Source organism: Sorex fumeus, unplaced genomic scaffold (genome assembly GCF_029834395.1).
Source record: "Sorex fumeus unplaced genomic scaffold, SorFum_2.1 ptg000044l, whole genome shotgun sequence".
NCBI lineage: Eukaryota > Metazoa > Chordata > Mammalia > Eulipotyphla > Soricidae > Sorex > Sorex fumeus.
The window spans coordinates 9,531,569-9,555,388 of NW_026606101.1; the positions used below are offsets into that span (position 1 = coordinate 9,531,569).

The 23,820-nt window shown below is 45.2% G+C and overlaps 1 protein-coding gene across 2 annotated transcripts in view; it reads left to right on the top strand.

The window, feature by feature from the left end:
* Positions 1–2,469: 2,469 nt before the first annotated feature.
* The window catches only part of NDRG3 (NDRG family member 3), an 86,792-nt gene continuing 65,441 nt past the window's right edge, over positions 2,470–23,820 (top strand). For both annotated transcript variants that reach the window (XM_056121486.1, XM_056121487.1), the window contains exon 1: positions 2,470–2,567. The gene's annotated coding sequence lies outside the window, so the exon portion shown is untranslated. The remainder of the gene's footprint in view (positions 2,568–23,820) is intronic.

The window sequence follows — 23,820 nt, forward strand, 5'->3', positions numbered from 1 at the left end:
TTTTGACCCTTAGTTTATAAGTTATTGAGAGGTGTTATCTCCTTGCTTTGATTTCCATTCTTATTTTTTTGTTTCTTGAGTCACACACATCTTGCTCAGGATTTACTTCTGGCTCATTGCCCAGGGATCACTCCTGGCAGAGCTCAGGGGACCATATACCGGGAATCTAACCCATGTTGGCTGCAGTCAAGTGAGTTACCCTGCTGTACTCTCTGGCCTCGACCTCTATTAATTATTTATTATATTTATGGAACATGGTCCCTCTCAGAGAGCCCAGCAAACTACCAAGAGTATCCCGCCTGCATGGCAGATCCTGGCAAGCTCCCCGTGGTGTATTCAATATGCCAAAAACAGTAACAAGTCTCAAAATGGAGACGTTACTGGTGTCCGCTCGAGCAAATGTATGAACGATGGGAGTACAGTGCTATAGTGCTAATTGGGAAGAGAAAAAGAACTAGAATGCTTGATACAGTCTACTAGACATGGGACAAGAAGATTTAACTGTAGAAGTGATACTTCAGTTGATTTGGGAATGATGAAAGAGTGAAATAGGGCAAGTATTTGCAGTAAAAAAGAATAACACTTTCAAATGAAGGAGGGAAGCATTCTGGGATACTAAAAAATTAGTATGTTGAGTGCCAGGAGTGATCCCTAAGTACAGAGCCAGGAGTAATTCCTGAGGATGTTGGATGTGGCCCAAAAATCAAAGGGGGAAAAAGAGTAGAATTTGAAGTGAATCTTCATCTTGAGCCCTCAATTTCCTTATCTGATAAAGTCACCTATCTCCAAAGGTGATTGTACTTTCCATATTTAATATATTACATGTTCCATTTTTCTGTTCAGTAAAAGTTTCTTAAACTCAATTTTTATTTTTTACAAAGTTATTCATAGTTGGGTTTTAGACAATGTTCCATCACACATCCTGCTCCCAGTGTCATCTTCCCTCCACCAGGAGGAAAATTTTTTTTACTTACCTTCAACCGCTAAATAGAGCACAGAAAAGATAATGTGTTCATATGGAGATGGTTGTCTTTACCAAGGGGACACATACACACACATCACACACAACATACAAACTTTAGTACAGACGGAAAAAGATCCAGTTTGGAATATATATAATAAAATGAAGTGCTCGAATCTAGTTTTCCCACTTTCCAAATTTGGTTCTGGAATTGTACTTGATGACATTTTTTTTTGAGGTCTTTTTTGGAGGGGAGAAGTACTAGATATTAATTAAACCCAAGGCCTCACACATGCAAGGAAAGTCCTCTGTCACTGAGTTACATTCCTGGCCCTAAAGAATTTTTGCTGCCCTTGGGATATATGATAATACTCCTTTCATTTGCACTAATTTAGTTAAGAAGGTGTCTTACATTTAGTCGTTAACATCAGTGGCTTAACTAAATAATGGAATGGGTGATGGTGGTGGTGTTGGTGATGTTTCATACATTTTGGTGGTGTTAAAGTTGTTGGCCTAAGCTTAATGGAGGTAAAAGGTAGAGCCTGATACCCTGATACCTCAAAGGGTGCATGCTCACCTGGCCCCAGAACACTGGTGGGTGTACCTCTGTGGCCCCCAGAACCCTGGCAGAGCAGCACCCCATTGAAGGCCAAGCACCAAACCAGGTCTAGCGCTTCTAGCTGCTATGAGAGTGACGCCCACTTCTTTAGTCTCGAAGGGGTGCATCCCCCATTTACTTCTCACATTGCTCTCAAGAAGAGATGGTATGAGGGCTTGGAGATAGTACAGCACTTGGGTTCCAGGAACCACATGGTCCGCCAGCACTGAGCGCTGCTGGGGGCCATTCTGGCGTCCATACTGCACCCCAGCACTGAGCATCTCTGGATGCAGTCCTAGAGGTCTCCGCGGTACTGCAGGGCTGGCGTGGGTTGTGCATGGCACTGCCTGCTCGGCCCTGGCACTGAGAGTTGCCAGTAGAGTCCCTGGGCCCCAAAGCACTAATTGGGAGCCCCCAGTTAAACAGAATCAAAACCAAAGAGAGGGTATGACTGGCAGTTGTTGGGAGATGTTGGAACAGAAGAGTGGGAATCGGGAGCCCTGAGTCTCTGGGCTCTGGTTCTGCAATGACTCAGTTCATTCAAAATTTACTAAAGCCACTTCCACCAGCCGAACCCTCTGCGAGACGCCTTGAAGCCAGCAGTAGATCTCTGCGCCTGTTAAAAGGAGGTGGCCAGGCCCCGCCAGGCTTTCCCCGGGCAAGGGGCTCGGCGGAAGGGGCGGAGGCCAGCCCGACGCAGCCCTCACGCCCCTCCCTCGGGGCAGCGCTAATTGAGGGTCCTCCGAGGAGACGCCGCAGTCAGAAAAACTACATCCAAGATGGCGCCTCCGGCCCCTCCCGGCGCCGCCACCATCATCTCGGTAGTTCTCGGGGCCGGCGGGCCTAGTGCGCCTGCGCGGCCCGGCCCCCTCAGCGCGCCTGCGCGGCCGCAGCGCTTCCCCGCTGCCCCCCGCCCCCTCCCGCCTTCCCCCGCCCCTCAGCGCCGCTGCTGCTGCTGCCGCTGCTGCCGCTGCCGCTGCTGCACTCACGGCGGTACCCGCGCCTCAGGTGAGTGAGCGCTTCGGTCGCGGCCGCGCGGAGGGGCGCCCGGCGCCGCCGGCGGGGCACGTCACTCCCCGAGTCTCGGTGACGCGGCGGGACCCGGGACTCGCGCTGCCTGCCCCGGGCCGGGGGTCTGCCCCGGCACCCGGCGTCCTCCTTCCTCGCGCGCGGGCCAGCCCGGCCTCCCCGCGGCCGCTCCCCCGGCCCGGGCTGTGAGGCGGCGGCCGAGCCTCGGGGCTCCCGGCGCGGCGACCCCCGCTCCGGCTCCGGCTCCGGCTCGGCGGGCGGCTGTGCTCCGGGTGGGCCTCGGGGTCGGGCATTCCCGTGCCCCGCCCGCCCCTCAGGCGGGGGACTCGGGGAGACGAGCTGGGGAGCGGGGCTCGCGCCCCTGCGGCCGCGGGTGCCGCCGAGAGCATCCTCTCTGGCGGGACCCCGACACGGCCCCGCGACGCGGCCGCTTCGGGAGTCCCACTTGACACTGTGAGGAAACTGAGGCACGGCGCGGCGGAGAGCCCGGGCTCAAGGTCAAGAGGCGGGGCTGACTGTTTGACCTCAGGGTCTCTCGGCTTCTCCCAGCCGGCGCAGGTGGAATTTGATCTTCCACCCTTGGAGGAAAAAAAAATTTTTTTTTTTTTAATCTACTTGTCATCTGTGGAGTTGCTTTTGGCGGCGTCCTAAAAGTCTGCTGCAAAAATAAAAAATGCATTTTCCTGTTAGTGGCGGAAGATTGAGGGGGCTCTGTATTGATGAAAACAATAGTTGTGCTCCTCATAAGCTCTAACGTTGGTCTAATGCGTGCAGTGGCCAGAGGTTCTTGGCTAAACCGCCCGTGCAGATTATCCCACTTGATACTGGCGCGCTGGCCAATGCAGTGTCTTCCCCAGGTTCTCTCCTGCAGCCTTTTTTTCTGCAGAGCTGGTCTCCCTGTCACAGGTAGACCGGGAGCCTCATGCTCTCCCGTGGCGCTTTCCTGGCAGAGCAGCGCGAAGCCGTGTCTGCCTGCATCCAGATTTTCCACCTAGCCTGGCCTCCAGAGGATATAATTAGCTTCCCCTTCCTTGGCTGCTAGCACAGGACTGGGGCGAGCTGGGCTGGTTGGATTTGGAGGTGACAGAGCAGATTTGGCCGACACTCACCTCATTCTGGGGCTTTCTGGCTCCTTTTCAGTTCTGGACTCAGTACTTAAGAGAAAGTCAAAAGAGACAGAACCTTGACAAAGTGGTGCTGAATGTGAGACACTGCCGTGATTTCAAGGCCAAAAGGAACAGCCATAAACATATGTGAATGCTTCATCCCCAAAATAACTTGCTGCAAATCTTTTTTTTTTTCTTTCTTTCTTTTTTCTCCCCTTCTTAGCAAATCCTCCTACACACTTCAAAATTCCACTAACTCACCACCTTCTCTGTGAAGCCTCCCTTGCTTGATTTTTCCAGTTAGGAGCACACACACATACTCACACACTCTCATGCACTGGAGGCTGGAGGCACAGTCTTCCCCTTAAGGTCCTTACCTCCTTGAGGTTAGGGTCCCTCTTTGCAGCCCCCCAGTGCTGGGCTCCTATTCCGGGCCCATGGGAAAGTGTCAGTGAATTTTCCACTGTTCCTTTTCATTATTCAGGCAAGGAGTGAAGGCTTTCTCTATCCTTCGGTTCTTTTTTCTTAGCCTTCAATTTTTCTTTGCTGTCCCTTCCTTTAGATTGAACTGATTTCTCCTGCCTCTTAGGCATCTTTGGTTTACTTTGCTGTTTTTGAAAATTTGCACAGGAGGATCCAATATCGGGTTTATCCCAACTCTGGAACTAGCACATGCAAGTTCAGAGTACAGGATAGTGTGTGTGTGTGTGTGTGTGTGTGTGTGTGTGTCTTTGTGTCTTTGTGTCCGTGTGTGTGTGTTGCAGCAAGATTGCCTTGGGATTTTTTTTTTTTTTGAGGGGGCAGTTTGGGTCACACTTGGTGGCAATGCTCAGGGATGGTTACTTCTGGCTCTGCACTCAGGAATTACTCCTGGTGGGCTCGGGGGACTATATAGGATACCAGGGATCAAAACTTGATTGTCCATATGCAGGGCAAACACCCTTTCCACGTGCCATCACTTCAACCCCACCTTATGATCTTTTAGTGTTTAAGTTTAGTCTGTCCCCAAATGTATATAAGATTCCTTTTGCATTCTTTCCCCTTCAGCTGGTTGACTGCCCCTGATGCTGACAAAGTAACTAATTCCATAAATCATTTCCTATTCTTAGTATTTATAATAATAAATATTTAAAAGGACCCTTTGGGTGATAACCGATCTGTGCTTTGGTTTTATATATAAGTAAGACATTCATTTATTTTTGGGTTTGGGCCGATGGTGCCTTGCAGTGCTCAGGGATCAGTGCTGACTCTACATTCATGGTCACTTCTAGGGGGGGCTTGGGTACCATATGGGGTTCTGGGGATTGAACCCAGGTCAGCTGCTTGAAGGGCAAGCACTCTACCTGATTTACTATCTCTCTGACTCCTAAATAAGGCTTTTAAAAGTTTTACCAAGTAATTTTCTGCAAATTGCATTGTTTGTTCCAGGTAATTATGTTGAAAGTGTTATGACTGAAAGATTCAGAGATGAATGAAAATATCATTCTTACTTAATGAATATCCTAGATAACTATGAAAAACCATGTTTATAATGGCAAATTTTAAAATGGCCACAATAGCATTATAAGCTAAACGACATGAAAGCATATGGGATAAGATATTATAATATGGAACATTTCATAAAACCAGCAATGTTCAGACTAAGAAGGAGTCATCAACTCTTATTATTTTGGGGTGCCATATCCCTGGCTGTGATCAGTACTTACTCCTGGCTTTGCCCTCAAGGATCACTCCTATCAGTGTTTAGGGGACCAAGTGGGGTACCTGGGTTGGCCCATGCAAAGCAAAAATCCCTACCCTCTGTTCTATAGCTCCAGTCTTCAAATCTAATTTAAACATCATTTAAACATCATTTACAAACCAATGCCTGAGAATTAAACTTGTCCAAGGTTATAGTGGCCTTAACTTGAAATTCCAGAGTTTGGGTGTGAATCTGGCCCCTTATGCATGCAGAGCTTATACTCTGCCACTGAAACACACCCCCGCCCAGAATTTCAGACTTTTTAATCCAGTCAGGTTTCTCAATATTGTTCTCAGTGAATTCATCAAAATTTAATTTATGTGCTTTGAGCAAGATTGAGAAAGCTATAAAAATATGATTCATATCTTTAAGGAGTTCTGATCTGTTTGGGAATAATAAAGATGGTCTCCAGCATTGAAGACAGTGTTTAATTGTGTGGTAGAGGGGTTAGGTATATCTTAGGAGTTGGGGGAAGGGCAAGAGGGATCTGTGTGATGTGTGGTAATAAGAGTACTCTGGGGGAGAAGTTAGGACTTTTTGGACTTTGACAGATCCGTAGGGTCAGAAAGCAATTTGAAACAGGGCCATAGAACAAGGTAACAATGCCTGATGTGTTTAAGGGACAGTGGAAGAAAACTGGCTTGACAAGGGTGGCTTAACTGAAATTGAGCAGTGGTTTTCAACCTTTAGTGCAGGTCAGACTCACCCTCATCCAGTGAGTTTAAAATGAAAATATTGGGAGATCCTACCTCTAGAGTTTCTGACTCTGCAGGTCTGGAGTATGGCCTAAAAATTTTTTTTCCCTGGGATTGGGGTGTGGACCCATATCTGGTGGTACTTGGGAGCTGTTCCTGGTTCTGTTTAAGGACTGCTCTTGGCAGTGCTCTGGGGACCATGAGGTGCCTGCTGGAGATCAAACAGGTCAGCTGCATATAAGGCAAGCACCTCCACTCTCTAGCGCTCTGCTTTGTTGTTATTGATTTGTTTGGGTGCCTAATCGGGCAGTGCTCAAGATTTACACCCAGTGGTGCTTGGGAGACTGTTATGTTAGGTTCTGGAGGTTGAACTAGGGTTGACTCCCTTACCGTGAACAACCTCTGACTCTGGCTCTGCATTCTTTTCTTTTTTTTTTCCTAGTTTTTGGTCCAAACCTGGTGATGCTCAGGGCTTACTCTTGGGAGGACTCAGGTGATCATTGTAGTGCCTAGAATTGAATCCAGATCACTGACATGTGCCTGGCTAACACTCTGGCCCTGCATTGTTTTCATATTGTGCATATGTAGCTTTTGTAGTTTAAAAGGCAATTAAGTCTTTTTTTGAAAATGTTTTCTATTTTAAAATATTTATGAATCAAGGAGCTTGCTAAAGCAATCTAATGTCTTATAACAAACATTTTAGTTTTCACTGTATGCCAGATGCTGCTGGGTTCCGAAAACAAAGCCTTCGCTCAGGCTTGCAGTCTGGTGATTGAGATGGGCAGATAATAGCTTACTGAGTATCATGTGAGCTTTCTAAAAGCAAGGACAATGGTCTAGCACTGCACCTGGGAAATAGTGGTAAATGAAAGAACAAATCCAGGCAATGAAGTCAGAAAGAATGAAAAAGGTTGAGTGGGAGTAATTATTGTATAAGAAAAAATAAGGACAAGTTGGGACCAGAGCAATGATACAATGGTCAGTGTACTTGCCTTTTATATGGCTGACCAGAGTTCAATCTCCAGCACCACACATATGGTCCCCAGAGCCCTCCGGAAGTGATCCCTAAGCACAGAGCCAGGAGGAAGCCCTGAGCACAGCTGGGTGTGGCCTAAAACAACAACAAAAACTGGACAAATCTGAGTAGGAATGATTAATGGGTGTATCAGGGACTTTCAAGTGCAAAGATTGATAATATTTTGGGTTTATTGCTTTACCATACATCAAGCCATCTATTCTGAAGAACCTATTTATTTAATCTCTTCTCTGTTTTTCTTTTTAAAGAGATTGTTTTGAAACAAATCCACTAAAACTTTACCTCGATTGAGAATGTACCAAACTTCCTCTGGTAAATATATCTGTCACTGTCACTGTCCTCCTGTTGTTCATCGATTTGCTCGAGTGGGCCCAGTAACGTCTCCATTGTGAGACTTGTTGTTACTGTTTTTGGCATATCGAATAGGTCATGAGTAGCTTGCCAGGCTTTGCCATGAGGGCGAGATACTCTCAGTAGCTTGCCGGGTTCTCTGAGAGGGGTAAAAGAATCGAACCTGGGTTGGCCAGGTGCAAGGCAAACGCCCTACCCACTGTGCTATCTCTCCAGCCCATCTTATTTGTAATCAGTGCTTTCTGTATAGTTTTACTGTGGTCAGTTGATGAGGAAGGATATTACATCTGAATCCATTAGGAATATCTTTATAATTTCCTACCTCTTCCCTCACTCCTTAGCCCAAAACAAACCAGACCTCTCACATAAAGAAAGATGCTTGGATCATAAATCAGATTGAATTTGAATAACAATTTTTCAGTCTTGGAGCGGATTTTTGAGACACATGCGTTCTTTTGTTTCCTTCTCAGTCTGGAGGTGTGTGCATTTTGTTTCTCACACTGGTAAATATATATATGTGTGTGTATATATATATATATTTAATCAATACTAATTCAGTTATATTTATAATATTTACTTATAATTTTTGCCAGTATTGCCTTATTTATTGATGTGAAATTAACAGATATATGGAACACTATTTTGCTTTGAGTCATCCAGGTGGTGCTCAGGGGCTGTCAGCTCAGTGCTTAGGTGAGAGTCTTCCCAGTGATGCTTAGGGCACCCCAGTTGAACCAGGGCTCCAGCATACAAAGCATGTGCTTCAACCCATTGAGCTATTTTCCTGGTCTTGAGGATGTTTTGTGTTTTATTGGGGGAGTGGGCAGGACCCATACCTGGCAGTGCGCAGGGGCTGATTCTGACTCCTGTGCTCTGGGATTGCTCTTGGTCTCTGGGGGAACCATGTGGTGCCAGGGATCCAACTTGGGTCTCCCATGCACAAAGCAGGCGTTCAGCTCCTTTGAATATTTAACCCAGGCCTCATTTTCTTATTTGCAAAATCGGGAGGATAACATTACCTGTCTTAACCTTTTAGTATCAGTATTGCAAACCAGTGTGTCCAAAAAGGGGGTGAGGAGGGAGGGAGAGGGGAGAGAGAGGAGGAGGGAGGGAGGAGGGAGGGAGGAGGTAGGAGAAAGAAAGAGAGACAGGTGTAGGGAGGAAACCTGGGACACTGGTGCCGGGAAATGTACCTGGTGGAGGGATGGGTGTTGGAATATTGTATGACTGAAATCCAATTATGTAAAGGTCTATATCAGTGATTCAATAAAAAAGTTTTTAAAAAAGTACCTGTCTTATAAATATGTTGGGAAGTAAAATGCTTTTCATGGTGTTTGGCATAGAATACGTGTCCAATAAATTAGGCTCTTAATTAAATTAAACATCTTAGGGCTCTCATTTGTCCTTTATCTCCACTCATACTGTCTCACAGAACAAATTGTTTTCAGGGATTCTGCCTTGCAGCTGGCATTAACCCTAAGCCCATCCCAAGAACACATACTAAGCCCATTGCCAGCAGTAGTTTTCTTATGTCTTGAGCTGGATCCTTCAAGAGTAGAGGGTGGGAGGCAGTGTTTCTACTTCCAGGGACTACTTTCAGCATGACCCCCCATATTAGAGCTTTGACTGGTTGTTGTGCATCTGGGATTAACAAAGAGACCCCTAGAATAATGTTTTGTTGCTTTGTTCTGGTAGTCATCTGTACCAGTACGCTGGAATTAATAAACTGGAAATATAGGGCAGACTCAGATTCCCAGCTTGAAATCTCTGCAAATCCCTCATCTGCCATCTGTTGTCAAAACATCCGTGATACAGTAGGAAGGTAGGACTCTTATAAAGGGCTCTGACTATCCTTTCCTTTAACAGAAACATAGGCATGGATGATCTAGGGCTGAGAACCAGTTGATGTTTCCTGCTAAAATGGAGGTCTGTCAAAATGAGCAACTTAAGCACTTCCCATTACTGACCCCTATCTTTGCTTATAGGGTAGCATCTTTGAGAGCACTTTTTTTTTTCTAAATGGTGAAGAGGAACCCAACTTTCCTTCATGAAGTGAAAAATATGCTGTATTTTATTTTATTTTAAAATTTTTTTGTCCATACCCAGTGGTGCTCAGGGCTTTGCACTCAGGACCAGGGATCCAGCCTTGGTCAGCCGCGTGCAAATTGAATGCCCTCCTCTCTGTACTATCTTTCCAGCCCCAAATATGCTGTATTTTAAAAAGTCATTGCTTCCTCCATGAAGCTGTGTGGTTTGGCTTGTTTATCTGGCTTTCTGGGGAGTCTCCTGAGAACCTTTCCTAAGGGCTCCCAGGAGACAACAATGAAACCAACATCCATTACCCTAGACACTTTAGGGGATGCTTATGTCGATAGTTTTATGATTAGATTAATTCAGGCTTCAGTCCTGACAAAACTTAAAAGTCAAGTCGTCAGATAATTCTGCTTCTTATAGACTGAAGTATGGAACTTAGCTCACTACTTTTGATATCTTCCAGAACCTAGATTAGAAGTTGTCAAAATGAGCAACTTAAGCACTTCCCATTACTGACCCCTATCTTTACTTATAGGGTAGCATCTTTGAGAGCACTTTTTTTTTTCCTATTCCAGCCTTATACCCAACCATCTCTGAATTTAGACAGATTGCTAAATTGCTAAATTTCCCATTTTTTTTTGGAGGATGAAGATATGATTTATGGTTCCAAAATGTTATAAGCAGTAACAATTACCTGTAGAACTTTAAAAACAGTACTTGGGAACCAGCAGATAGTTCAGAGGACTAAATGAATGACTTGCATACAGAGGCCCCGAGTTTGATTTCTGGTACCCCATTGCTGTCCCCCGCCCCCCCCCCCCCCCAAAGTTACTGGGTGACTCTGGTACGTTAGTGCATTGCTGGCCATAAGCACTGATGTCTCAGGCCTGTACAGCTGGGTCTAGTGTTGCTAGGAGGGGCCCCTAGGCTTCAGGGTGCAACTGGCTAGTCCCTCCTCCACCCCCCACATCCCCACATCTTAAATACTTGGCTCCATTCTAATTCAGTTAAATTAGATTTTTAGAGTTGAGACCTGGGTCTTGATAGCCTTCAAATTAAGCTTCCTCAGGTCTTTCTAATATGTATCCAAGGTTACACATGACAGCCATATCTCCCTGCCCCTTAGGAGTCCTCAGTACTGACTGTCCTCAGTAAAGTCTGATTCATATCGTCTGTGTTCTGATGATCTTTAGGATGATCTTCTTTCCCAGCTGTTGTTCTGCATCTCCTAGATATAGTGCCATTTCTTTCTTTCAGCCCAGATATCCTCACTTGGAATGTCCTCTCCTCTCTTTTTGCTCTCTGAAATGTAGTCATGCAAGGCCCATCATGATCTCTTTGGAAAACTCCTAGCCATCCTTGTTCTCAGTTATTTTTCCCACCTATGTGCTGCTTCTGAGCTTAAGACATAACATTCTGTCCTCTTGGAAAGATGGGACAAACAAAAAAACAAACAAACATTGTCCTCCTATTGTCATCGATTTTCTTCGAGCGGGCCCAGTAACTTCTCCATTTTTTTGAGACTTGTTGTTACTGTGTTTGGCATATTGAATTCGTCGCGGGTAGTATGCCAGGCTTTGCTGCGCAGGTGAGATACTCTCGATAGCTTGCCAGGCTCACTGAGAGGGGCGGAGGAACACCCGGCCCGGCCGGGCTGGCTGCACGAGAAGCAAACGCCTTACCGCTGTGCTATCGCTCCAGCCCTAGGAGGGGAAGATGGGACAAACGGAAATACCATTGGTTTGACCTAAACATTTAATTTTAATTTAATTTAGGGAGTTGGGCTACATCCAGCTGTGTTCAGGGCTTACCAAGCACTTTATCTGCTCTACCTTATCTCCAGCATGACCTAAAGCTTTTTTTTGAGAGGTGGGGTGGGGGGACCATACCCAGCAGCACTCGGGGGTATTACTGGCTCTGCACTCAGGAATACTGAGGGGAGGGGACTATATGGAGTACTGGGGATCAAACCCGGCTTGGCCATGTGCAAGGCAATTTCCCTACCCACTGTACTATCCCTCCAGCCCCTGAGCTAAACATTTTATTTGTTTTTGTTCTTGGGTCACACCCAGCAGTGTCAGGGCTTACTCCTGGCTCTGCACACAAAAATTACTCTAGGTGGCATTTTGGGCTATATGCCTTGGCAGGGATCGAACCTGGGTTGGTGCGTGCAACCAACCAGATAGATGTTTAACTATCTGTGACCAGACTGATGGACTTCTTCATCCTTATCTCCTATTTCCAACAAAATACTTCTGCTCTTCCCAGCAGACCTGTGTTTTGTATCTCCTTACTTTGTTTTTGCTTTGGGGCTACTTCTGGCAATATTCAGGGATCATAGGGGGTGCCAGAGACCAAACCCTAGTCTGCCTCATTCAAGGCAAATGCCTTACCTACTATGATACCTCTTGGCCCCACATCTCCTTACTTTCAAAGTTATTCTTCCTTTTTGGAATTTCACCTATTTTTTAGGGGAGGGGGCACACCTAGCAGTGCCCAGGGCTTACTCCTGGCTCTGTGCTCAGGGATCACTTCTGGCAAGGCTCAAGGGACCATATGGGGAGGTGGGGATTGAACCTGGGCCAGTTGCATGCAAAGTTAGCGCCTTACCTACTGTACTATTGCTTCAACCCTTCACCTACTTATTATAAGGGTTTGGGGGGAGCACATTCTGCAGTGTTTGGGGAGGATCTGTACCTGTTCGAGTATTTAGGGGCCACTCCTACTAGTGTTGAGGAACTATATGATACTGGAAATGGAATCTAGGGTTCCAGCATACAAGTTGTGCTTTAGTCCTTGAAGCCATCTCCCCAGACTTAGAATTTTGCTGTTCTTCAAGGATCAATTCAAGTATGAAGACCTTTGTGATTTTTTTTCTTTGTTTTTGTTTTGGGCCCACACCTGGCAGTACTTAGGGATTACTCCTGGCAGTGCTCCGGGAACCATATGGGATCCTGGAGATGGAACCCCGGTTGGCCTCATGAAAGGCAAACACCCTACCCACTGTACTATCACTCCAGCCCAACGCCCCCATTTTTTTTCTTATTTTCAACTTGCATTGACTGACCTTTGTTCTAAACCTCTGTGACCCTTAGAGCAGTGGTTCTCAACACTCTCGCAGTGTGCTCTGCAGAGAACATTGGGTGATACCTGGAATAAATTTTGGTTGTTGGGGAAATGTTTAACTAAGCAACTAATGGGTATAGAACAAAGATTCAGCTAAATATTCTACACTGCACAGAACAGTTCCTCATAAGAGAGAATTACCCAGGCCAAAAATGTCGGCATAGCCCTGGAAACCCCTGAGCATCGAGCACTGCCAGGGTGGCCTGGTGCTCCCTGGTGCCAAAGGGTCCTAGAAGCGCTGTGTCCTTGGGTTGTCTGCCAGCCAGTTGACTGAGTGCTGCTGGAAGCGCCCCCTCAGTCCTTTTGAGCACTGCTTGGGAGGATCCTACCCCCCAGAAGAAATGTGTTTTGTTAATTATAAAGTACTATAGTAATTATTCACTGAGCTAGTGATGTGTAAGGTAAGAAGTTGTGAGTAGGCTTACTGTAAATGTCCCACTGTTGACCTTTCCAGACTGTCCCCTGGCCACTTCCTGCAGCTTTTCAGCCCTTGATTCAGACTGAATGTCAGCTGAACCCTTCCAGCTCATTCTCCTCTGTAGTCCTCCTTTGTTTGCTGCCTTCATTCTTTTGTGTCTGTCTGACTCCATCTTGCCAAAAATCAATTATTGACTCTACCCCTAAATAGCACAGCGGGTAAGGCATTTGCATTGCACGAGGCGGACCCTGGTTCGATTCTTTTGTCCCTCTCAGAGAGCCCGGCAAACTACCGGGATAGAGAGTATCCCGCCCACAGGCAGAGCCTGGCAAGCTCCCCTTGGCTATTCAATATGCCAAAAACAGTAACAACAAGTCTAACAATTTGTTGTGAGATGTTACTGGTGCCTGCTCGAGCAAATTGATGAACAATGGGAGGACAATGCTACAGTGCTACCCCTAAATACAAACTAGGTAGCCTGGTGTCATTATATCCTGGAAAAACCTAATGAAGGCCAGAAAAATTACCTAGGTCACAGGATTAAGCTGCAAGAGAGTTTATAGTTCAGAAAGTCAGTACTGTGTCTTTCACTTTGTAACAAAGCAATGTTTTAAACATTAGAAATCTCAATGAACTTCCTTTCCTTTGGGTTTTGTTTTGTTTGTTTGTTTGGTTGGTTGGTTATTTGAGGTGGGTTGGATTAACACCTGACAGTGCTCAGGGGAGGGCCTCAGGGGACCGAATGAGGTAACAGGGGGCGAAGTTGCCCACTGCGAAGCCAGCACTCCATTCACTGTACTATTGCTCCGGGCCCTCAGTGAACTGTCTGTGACCAAATCATCCAGTGTGTGGTGAGCTTAAAGATTGAGAGCCTTGTATCTCTAGTTTTAGGCTTTCCCTTTGCTTTTCTGAACCCAGTCAGGTTAGTGACCTCTTACGGATTGCAGTGAGAGGCTAATGGGGTGGGGTTGGGGGGGGAGGGCAGTGTTGAAATTTAACCTGGGAAAGGATAGAATTACTGACAGGGAGTTTGTTCATTCAGCTTGAATGATGGCTTTTATTTGGTTTTGGTTTTTGGAACACATCCAGTGATGCTCAAGGATCCCTCATGGTGGGGCTCTGGAGACCATATGGTGCTAGGTTGGACACATGCAAGGTGATCCCCTCTGCCTACTATACTATCTCTCTGGCCCCTGTCATCCTGAGTAATCAGCCAGAAAGGTCATTTGATGAGCCAGAAAGGTCATTCTACCTATCTTTTTTTGCCTTGACCAATGAGAAACAGGACGAAAAAGAAAAACTGCTTAGTCTAGAGCTTTTCAGCCCGTTAAGTTACCACCTCAGCTTGGAGACCTTATCAAAGGTGTTTATGGGCTTTTCCATGATTAGAAAAACGTGGGCATCCATTTTTTTCTAAGTAAACCAGGTAGTACTACGTCTTTAAGCTGTGCTTTGTAGATCTCTGTGACCTCATCAGCCAGAGCCCCTACATTTTTGTTTACTGATTCTTATTTCAGAATTTTGGTACAAAAATTAAAGGTCAGTAGTATTGATTTTTAAAGGTTCTCTCACAGTGGGATCTCTGAATGTCAAAGAACATGGTTGTCTCTTTCATGGTTGTCTAGTAACATTTTAGCTTATATTTCAACTTAACAGTGTCAATTTCTGTAATTGTAAAAAGGGCATGACACAGTCAATGGACTTTTGACCATGGAGAACTGAAACTCATTTTTCCCAGATTTTAATGTCATTGTCTTTCACAGTCTAAAGATAACAGACCGTAACCGCCCCCCTCACCCCCTTTTGGTCTGTCTTAGCTTTTTTTTTTTTTTTTTTTGCTTTTATGGTCATACCCGGCAATGCTCAGGGGTTATGCGTTGCTGGGAGGGCAGGGGGGACTATATGGGATGCTGGGAATCGAACCTGGTTAGCCGCGCGCAAGGCAAATGCCCTACCCACTCCAGCCCATCTGTCTTAGCTTTTACAGTTTTCTTTCCCTGGCATGTAAAGCTCTCTTCTCCCTGGATTTATTTTACATTGTGTTTCTTCCTTTTCTCTTGTAGCTCTCAGTATTTTTTTTCTTCATCTGTTATTGCTTTCTTTTCCATCACAGATGTTGAGCTATCTTTTAGAAGAGTACATTGCCTCCAGCTATTTCTTATCTATGGTTTGGTAATCACCTACACTATTTTCCTCACTCTTCTCACTGCTACCCTGTCTTCAAATTTCAGCAGTGACTACAAGATGATTTTTGATTTTAGGCCAGTTTCTGTGTTTCTGAGGTAAAAGGCCTAATTATTAGCAACAATCCTAAGCAAAGATGGAAAAATGGGTAGAAAAATATTCATTTACTATCATCATGTCTTTTTCAAAAAGCTCCTCTTTCCATTTGTGGTGCCGTACTTTTTAAAATCCCTCTTATTAGAGACCTTAACAGCATCTCACTGTTTTTAATTATAAAATTAAAATTATATACAGCAACTTTATATCTTCAGATCTATCTCTGCCTCTTTCCCTCTTTTTTTCTCTTCTCCCTCTCCCTCCCTCCAAATTTTAGGGATTATTCTGACTCTGAATTTAGGATATCCCCTGATGGGCTGGGGGGATCTTGTGATATGGGTTTTCTTTGATGAGTATGATGAATCATATCTTCGTTCTAAGGTGTTTGAGTCACTGGTTCTATAGGACTGGGCTAAGCTTCTATTACCTTTACTTCAAGGAGGAGGTTCTGTAGTATCTGTAGAAACCTTTCTTTGAGAAAGGTTTTTTTTTCCCCCACGGTCCTCTTCCTAATAGATGGAGTCTGGCATAGATAGAACGGTCTAGTGTGGAAAGCAAAGGTTTTAAAATTCTTGCCCTGCTGCTTAGAGAAGTGCTACTGGCAAGTCACTTAACTTCTATAAGCTTAAGTTTCCGATCTGTAGAGTAAAAAATTAAGATCTACAGCTGAAAGGTTTACTGTTAGGAAGAGACATTAAGATGCTTAGATTAAGTTTCTGGCATGGACTAAGAATTTAATGTTTCCCTTTTTCCCTTTCTAGTCATTTGGTTCTAGGCTCATTTTCTAGAGTTAATTAATAGTCTTCAGATGACTGGTTTTTACTTGCCAGTCCTTTCCTCATAAAACTGGGGGGAAATGAGCATTATATTATTTCGTCGATTGCCTCGAGCAGGCCCCAGTAATGTCTCCTCCATCCTAGCCCTGAGATTCAAGGCTGTTTAGGAGAATGAGACCCATCATTGTTACTGGTATTTGGCATATTGGGTACGCCACGGGGAGTTTGCCAGACTCTGCCGTGTGGGCAGGCTACATTCGGTAGCCTGCCAGTTTGTCCAAAGTAGGAATGAGATAATAAGATGTCATAATAAGATGTCGTGTGGCCGCTATTATTTATTGCGCGGACATCTATTATTTAGTGCTGGTCATAAAATCCCTGTTAGCCTTTAAAATTTTTGGTTTTTGGGGGGCTATACTCGGTGGTTCTCAGGGGTAACTCCTGGCCTCTGCACGGAAGAATTACCCCTGATGGGCTTGGTTGAACTACATGGAATTCTGGGGATTGAATCAGGATCAACCTCGTGTAACGCAAGCGTGCTACCCACTGTACTATCTCTCTGGCCTCTAGCCTTTAAAAAATATTAATAGCCCTTAGTACCAGTTAAGAACTGGTAGACATAATTTATGCTGATGAAGGATCTATAGGCTCTCGATCCCAGGTGGGAGTCAGTATGTGTAACTGAGGGTCTATCTCTCTATGAGATGGCGTTTTCCACCATGTGATCCTAGTCTTGTAGGCATTATAAAACTGATCACTGACAGAGGCTCAGGACAACGAGAACTGAGCAAGAAATGACTCTCTGGAAGAAAGTACTAGGTTCCCTGTAATGTGGAAGATGAACATCTTCATCTTGTTGCTAATTCTCAAGTCCCATCTGGCAGTTTACTGTCCTGCGTAGAATCTGTATTGGCCCAGCTGATAGGGACAACCTTCTCATTTCATTCCTTTCGAGATTGAGTGTTTTTCTTGGCACAAATATAACCTTTTTCCCCCATCTTTTAAAAAATGCATTGGGAACACTAAGGTTAATGCCAGTCATTCTGGACCTGAGGGCAACTCAGGCTTTCTGGCTTTCCTCCACCCCTGAAGCTCCTTGACATTTTTTACTGTTGTTTGTTTTTTGGGGGGCCACACAAAGTGTTCAGGGATCACTCCTGGCAAGGCTCAGGCGACCGTTTGTAGTTCTGAGGATTTAACCCAGTATTGAGGATTTAAATACTGATAGTCAGGGGATCACATGCAAGGGAAGTCCCCTACCTGGTGTACTCTTTCTGATCACTTCCCCCACGAGTCTTCTGGAGAAGAATAATATTTGAATAATTAACACCTTGAAGTGCCCTCCTTTCAAATGAGACAATTAAAGTAAGGAATAATGCAGGTGAGTTGGAAAAGGAATTTCAGGTAAGCACCTTTTAATGATTTCCATGGGAAAAAAACTGAAATGGAAATAGTGGTTTGTTTTGTTCCCTCCCACATTCCCCACCCCCTCTCCTATTATTGTTGTTGATGAGGTTGTTGTTAAGACCAAGGTCACACACACCTGACTATGATGCTTGCTTGGAGTTGGTGCTCGAACACTTGGTTGCAGTGCTCACTGAGGTTTATTTGCCTTCATTTATTTTTTTGGTCTTTGGGTCATACCTGGTGGTACTCAGGGCTTACTCCTGGCTCTACTGTTAGGGATCACTCTTGGTGGGACTCAGGGGATCATTTGGGGTGCTGTGGATTGGACCCGGGTACACCGCATATAAGGTAAATGCCCAGTTTGTGTGCTTTTAGTTGCTGGTGCTTGCACATGTGCCAACCAGGGCTCTCAGTCATAGGTAAGGCACACTAGCTATGGTTGTGGTACTCATTGGTGGTCGCACTTCCTGGCAGGGACTCTTGCACATCATTTTAGTTGTAGTGCTCCACAGGGGTTGCACCCTTTTTTTTATGGTGGTTATACACACGTGGCTGTAGTATGGCCAGAAATTACTTGCAGCACCAGGGAGCACAAATAGCAGGGCTATTGAGATTGTTCTCGACACACGTGGGACACTGGTGATTTGATTTCATGGCCATATGGTTGCAAGGCAGGGACTATTAAGTGACTGCTCTTTCTGTGGGCCAGTAATTATGTTTATTTTGGTGGCAGGGGTTGAGGGCCCAACTGATGATGTTCAGGGATTCCTCTTAGCTCATTGCGCCTGAAGGTGCTCAGAGGATTTTATGGTGCTGGGGATTGAACCTGGGGTTTCTGCATGCAAAGCTTGCACTCTAGCCCATTGAGCTGTCATTCTTGCCCCAGAAATTATCTTTTGGTGGGAGGGTTATGAGTAAAATATCTTAATATTATTCCTTGATCCCATATCTTCTAAAGTCAGCACATACTGACATATTGTTTTTATAATAGAAAAGAACTAGTTTTTTTGTCTGCCAAGGGTAGAGCTTGGGCCTCATACATGCAAAACATGTGCTCTAACACTGAGCCATATCCCTGGTGCCAGGAAAAAGACTTTAAAATTGCCTTTTTTACTGAAGTGAAGTCCAGATGGGTAGCAGTTTATAGGATAATTAATAAACACAACAAGTAGATTGTTGTTAGGCCAATATTTTGAGAGTTAATTAGATCAAATACTATAAAAGATAATTGGAGATGCTGGTTGAAATTTGTGATAATAGGTTCAAACCACCTGCCTCATCCCATTTTGAAATGTGATTAGTATAAAATCAAGATAAAGACTTGCTCTTTAAGCCCATGTTCTCCCTTGAACACGTATCTCACTTGCTTATCTCTTTGTATCTTTGCTAGCTTTTTCTACTCTGGAGAAGCCTGTGTTTTCTCTTGAACATGTGCTTTTTTCTCTCCCCTCGTGTCTTTCTATATAAATTTCATTCAATAAAAATTGTGCTTCACTTATTAAAAATAAAATCAAGATAAAGTGGTCAGGGAGATCACTCAAAGGACAGGAGCACATGGTTTTCATATAGGATCCCTGATTTGATTCCTGGCACCAACGGAATGACCCCAGCTTGAGCCTCTACACTGAGTTGATAATGTATCCTGGGAACCACTGGGTATGACCCAAACAAACGAAAGAAGATAAAAATTTAGCTCAATCAAGTTTATAAGTCGTCTGGGATCTGAGTAGAGAATCATGACCTAAAGGGAGGTTAAATATCATTAGACTTATGCTAAGTGACACAAATGTTTCGTATGTATAGGTTGGTGTGTGGGGTTCATAGTTTAGAACTATTCTTGGAGGCCAGAGTGATAGTACAGTTGATAGGGCATTTGCCTTCCACACAGCTGACCGGGTACAATGCCCGGCATCTCCCGAGCCTGCCAGCAGTAATCCCTGAGCACAGAGCCACGAATAACCCCCTGACCATGGCCAGGTGTGCTCATAAAACCAAAAACCAAAACAAAACAGACAGCAAAGGAATATTCCTAACTAGTATCCTTTGGGTTTTATCAAAGGATGTCTTCCCTAATGTAGTCAGGAACATAATTTTTTTTGTATATTGATCATAAGACAGAAACGTGCACTGCCTCTAGTGGTAAGGTAAAACTGCAATCTAATTTCTTGGAGGGAAACCAGGAAAATGGAGTAATAACCTTATTTCTTGGAGGGAAACCAGAAAAATGGATTAATGCAGTTCACTAGTATCTTATAAAAGTTTGATTTCTACCAGTCAGAAATAATTACTACTCCTTTGAATTCCTCTGGCCCAACTTATTATTGTTTTATTTTTATCTTTTGGACCATACTCACTGGTGTTCAGGGGCTATTTCAAACTTGATGCTTGGGGATTGCTCCTGGCAATGCTTAGGGGATCATGTGGTGTTGGGGCTTGAACCCAGGTCTCTTGCATGTGCTCTAGCACTTTGAGCTATCTATTTGGCCTATCACTAATTTTTTTTTTAAAGTATTTGGCCACACATGGCAGTGCTCAAGGCTAAGTTATCCTGGTTCAGTACTCAAGGATCATTCCCAGCAGGGTTCAGGGCACCATATTGAATTCCAGGGATCAAACCCAGGTTGGCCACTTGTAAGGCAAGTATCATACCTGCTTACTATCCCTCCAGCCCTCCATCCAACTTCTTTCAAGTTTAAGTAGTTAGTTTTATTGATTGCTTGTTTTTGGGTCATGCCCAGCGGTGCTCAGGAATTACTCCTGGCAGTGTTCAGGGAATCAGTGGGATACCAGGCCATGTTCAAGGCAAGTGCCCTACCCACTAGATCCTACCCCTGTACTTTTTTTTTCTTTTTTTTTTTGTTTGTCACACCCGGTGATGCACAGGTGATGACTCTGCGCTCAGGAATTACTCCTGGCGGTGCTCAAGGGACCATATGGGATGCTGGCAATCGAACCCGGGTCGGCCATGTGCAAGGCAAATGCCCTACTTGCTGTGCTATCACTCCAGCCCCATGAACCCTGTACTTTGTTTTAGACCTGCCATCTCAACCCTTTGGAAATCTCCTAGAATCTTTACGAGGATTTTTTTGGTTATCTTCCATAATGCTTTGTACTGTTACCCAGTAAATATTTGTTGAATGTCTGAAATCCCAACTGTTGAATTGTAGTTTTCTAGATGGATGAATTCAGAGCTAAGGCAGAGGAGATGAACCCTAGATCTTTGGAATCTTGGTGGAAATTACTTGCCTGCAGTATCTAGATTTACAACATCTTCTCGCAACTTCCTGTACTGTTGCAAGGAGGAAGGATTTATTGTCATTACTCTGTCTTCGTGCTGCCAACTTCCTCTTCCCTCAGTACTTTTTTTTTTCTTTTTGGGTCACACCGGACATCGGCGATGCACAGGGGTTACTCCTGGCTCATGCACTCAGGAATTCATCCTGGCGGTGCTTGAAGGGACCATATGGGATGCTGGGAATCGAACCCGGGTCCGCTGGTGTGCAAGGCAAACGACCTACCCACTGTGCTATTGCTCTAGCCCCTGGGGGGTTTTGTGTTTGGGTCACACCCAGCTGTGCTCAGTGCTGATCCCTGGCTTTGTGCTCAGGGGTCACTCCTAGTGGGTTTAGGGGATTATTTGGGATGCTGGGAGATTAAACCCAGGTTGCCCGCATGGCAAGGCAAGTGTCTTAAATTTTGTGCTATCTCCCCAGCCTTTATTATCTGAAGTCCTGATTGGTGTTAGAAAGTACATTTTCACAGACTCACTCACATGCCTGGTGGATTGTTATTGGCAAGTTGGTTCCTCTCTACGTGGGCATCTTCAGAGAGTGCTCATGTGTGTTCACACACTATGCTAGCTTGCTGTTTCTCATTCTAGAGAGTGAAGACTTTAAGCAGAAACTATAGTGTCTTTAAGCAGAAGTGATAATACTTTCTATAACATAACTTCAGAAATCGCGTTGTTGTTTCTAACATAATCTGTTTGTTGTTTACATAGACTATCTTTGATTTATTTGGATGGAAGATTACGATCACATCACCACCATTATCACATCACGACCATCCTGTTGTTCATCAATTGCCTCAAGCAGGCCCCAGTAACGTCTCCTTCATCCTAGCCCTGAGATTTTTTAAAAAGTGCCATATTCAAAGCTCTTTCAGGGTTAGGAGAATGAGACCCATCATTGTTACTGGTATTTGGCATATTGGGTACGCCACGGGGAGTTTGCCAGACTCTGCCGTGTGGGCAGGTTACATTCGGTAGCCTGCCAGTTTGTCCAAAGTAAGAATGAGATAATAAGATGTCGCAAGGCCGCAAATGCGGCCGTGCGCTTCCGGGAGCTGAGTTTTATAGTCTCTGGGTCTTGGCCATTGATGGGATTACACGGCGCTAGGGGGTCAGTTGGTGGGTGTGACCCCTGCCTACTGGAATATGGAGGATCTGGGTGGAGGATGCTCAGCCCCGATCCAAGCAGGCTTGGAGATCTCAGCCCCAGGACCTGCATGCCTTGGTTCCTCTGCCGGTACCTTCATGCGTGTGGAGAGTGGTCTCAGCATGGTTGTGGCTGGTTCTGGAGGTCTTCGGCTGCCGGAGCCCTGGTCTGGGCGGGGAGGGAAACTCAACCTTCTCCCCTCCAAGGGGCCCCGGCAAGGACAGTCAGGTGCAGGGGCAGGAGACTCTGCACTGTTCTCTTATGGGAGCTGTGTTTTATAGTCTCTGGGTCTTGGCAGTTGATGGGATGACACGGCGCCAGGGGGCCAGTTGGTGGGTGTGACCCCTGCCTACTAGAATATGGAGGATCTGGGTGGAGGATGCTCAGCCCCGATCCGAGCATGCTTGGAGATCTCAGCCCCGGGACCCACATGCCTTGGTTCCTCTGCTGGAACCTTCATGTGTGTGGAGAGTAGTCTCAGCATGGTTGTGGCAGGTTCTGGAGGTCTTCGGCTGCCAGAACCCTGGTCGGGGCGGGGAGGGAAACTCAACCTGCTCCCCTCCAAGGGGCCCCGGTGAGGACAGCCAGGCACGGGGGCAGGAGACTCTGCGCTGTTCTCTTCCAGGAGCTGGGTTTTAGATTACACATGAGTACAAATTTCAAGAGATCAGTGGCATTGGGCTCATCGGATGTGGGCTACCTTACTCTTTATCTATTGCTGTGACTTTGCAAGAGAAAGTGAGGGAGTGCAGCTTTGATTCAACTCACGCTCCATTTCCATTGCCATTCTTAATTTCCATTGCCATCAAGACCCCTATTCAGTCTGGAGAGGTAGAACAGTGTTGCCTTGGATGCTGCCAATCCCATTTTGATCCCTGATAATGCATATTAATCCCCAGGCACATATTAACCCCCAGCTAGTGTGATCCCTAAGCACAGAGTCAGCTGAAAGTTGAAAGTACTGTTGGGTGTCCCAAAACAAAAACAAAATGAGACCTCTCACCAAACTCTTCAGTTTTAGCCTTCAGTTTTCCCACTCCCTTAATCTGTCATCGAGTTATTGCTTCCTGAGGTGTAGTTCTGAATGTACTGTTCTCTTCCACATCTACTTGACTGAAATATATGTTCTGTGAAGACAAAGACTGTTATTTGAATTCTTGTTGCATAAAAATGTAGCTCAGTCACGGAATAGGAAAGAATATTTACCCAATACCCATCTGATAAGGGGTTAATATCCAAGATATACAGGACACTAGGAGAATTGTACAAGAAAAAAACCTCCAATCCCATCAAAAAATGGGGAGAACTGAACAGAAGCTTCCTCAAAAAAAGAAATACAAATGGCCAAAAGGCACGTGAAAAAAAATGCTCTACATTGCTAATCATCAGGAAGATGCAAGTCAAAACAACAATGAGATATCATCTCACACCACAAAGATTGACACACATCAAAAAGAACAAGAACAACCAGTGCTGGCATGGATGTGGGGAAAAAGGGACTCTCTTTCATTGTTGGTGGGAATGCCTACTGGTACAGCCTTTTTGGAAAACAATATGGGCATAACTTAAAAAACCAAACCCTAGCCCTAACCCTTACTCATATGACCCCACTATACCACTTCTGGGAATATATCCCAAGGCTGCAGAAAAAGCACAGTAGAAATGACATCTGTACCTGTATGTTCATTGCAGCACTATTCACAATAGCCAGAATCTGGAAACAGCCAGAGTGCCTGAGAACAGAAGACTGGTTAAAGAAACTTTAGTACATCTACACAAATTTGTACATCTACTATGCAGCTGTTAGGAAAGATGAAAGTCATGAC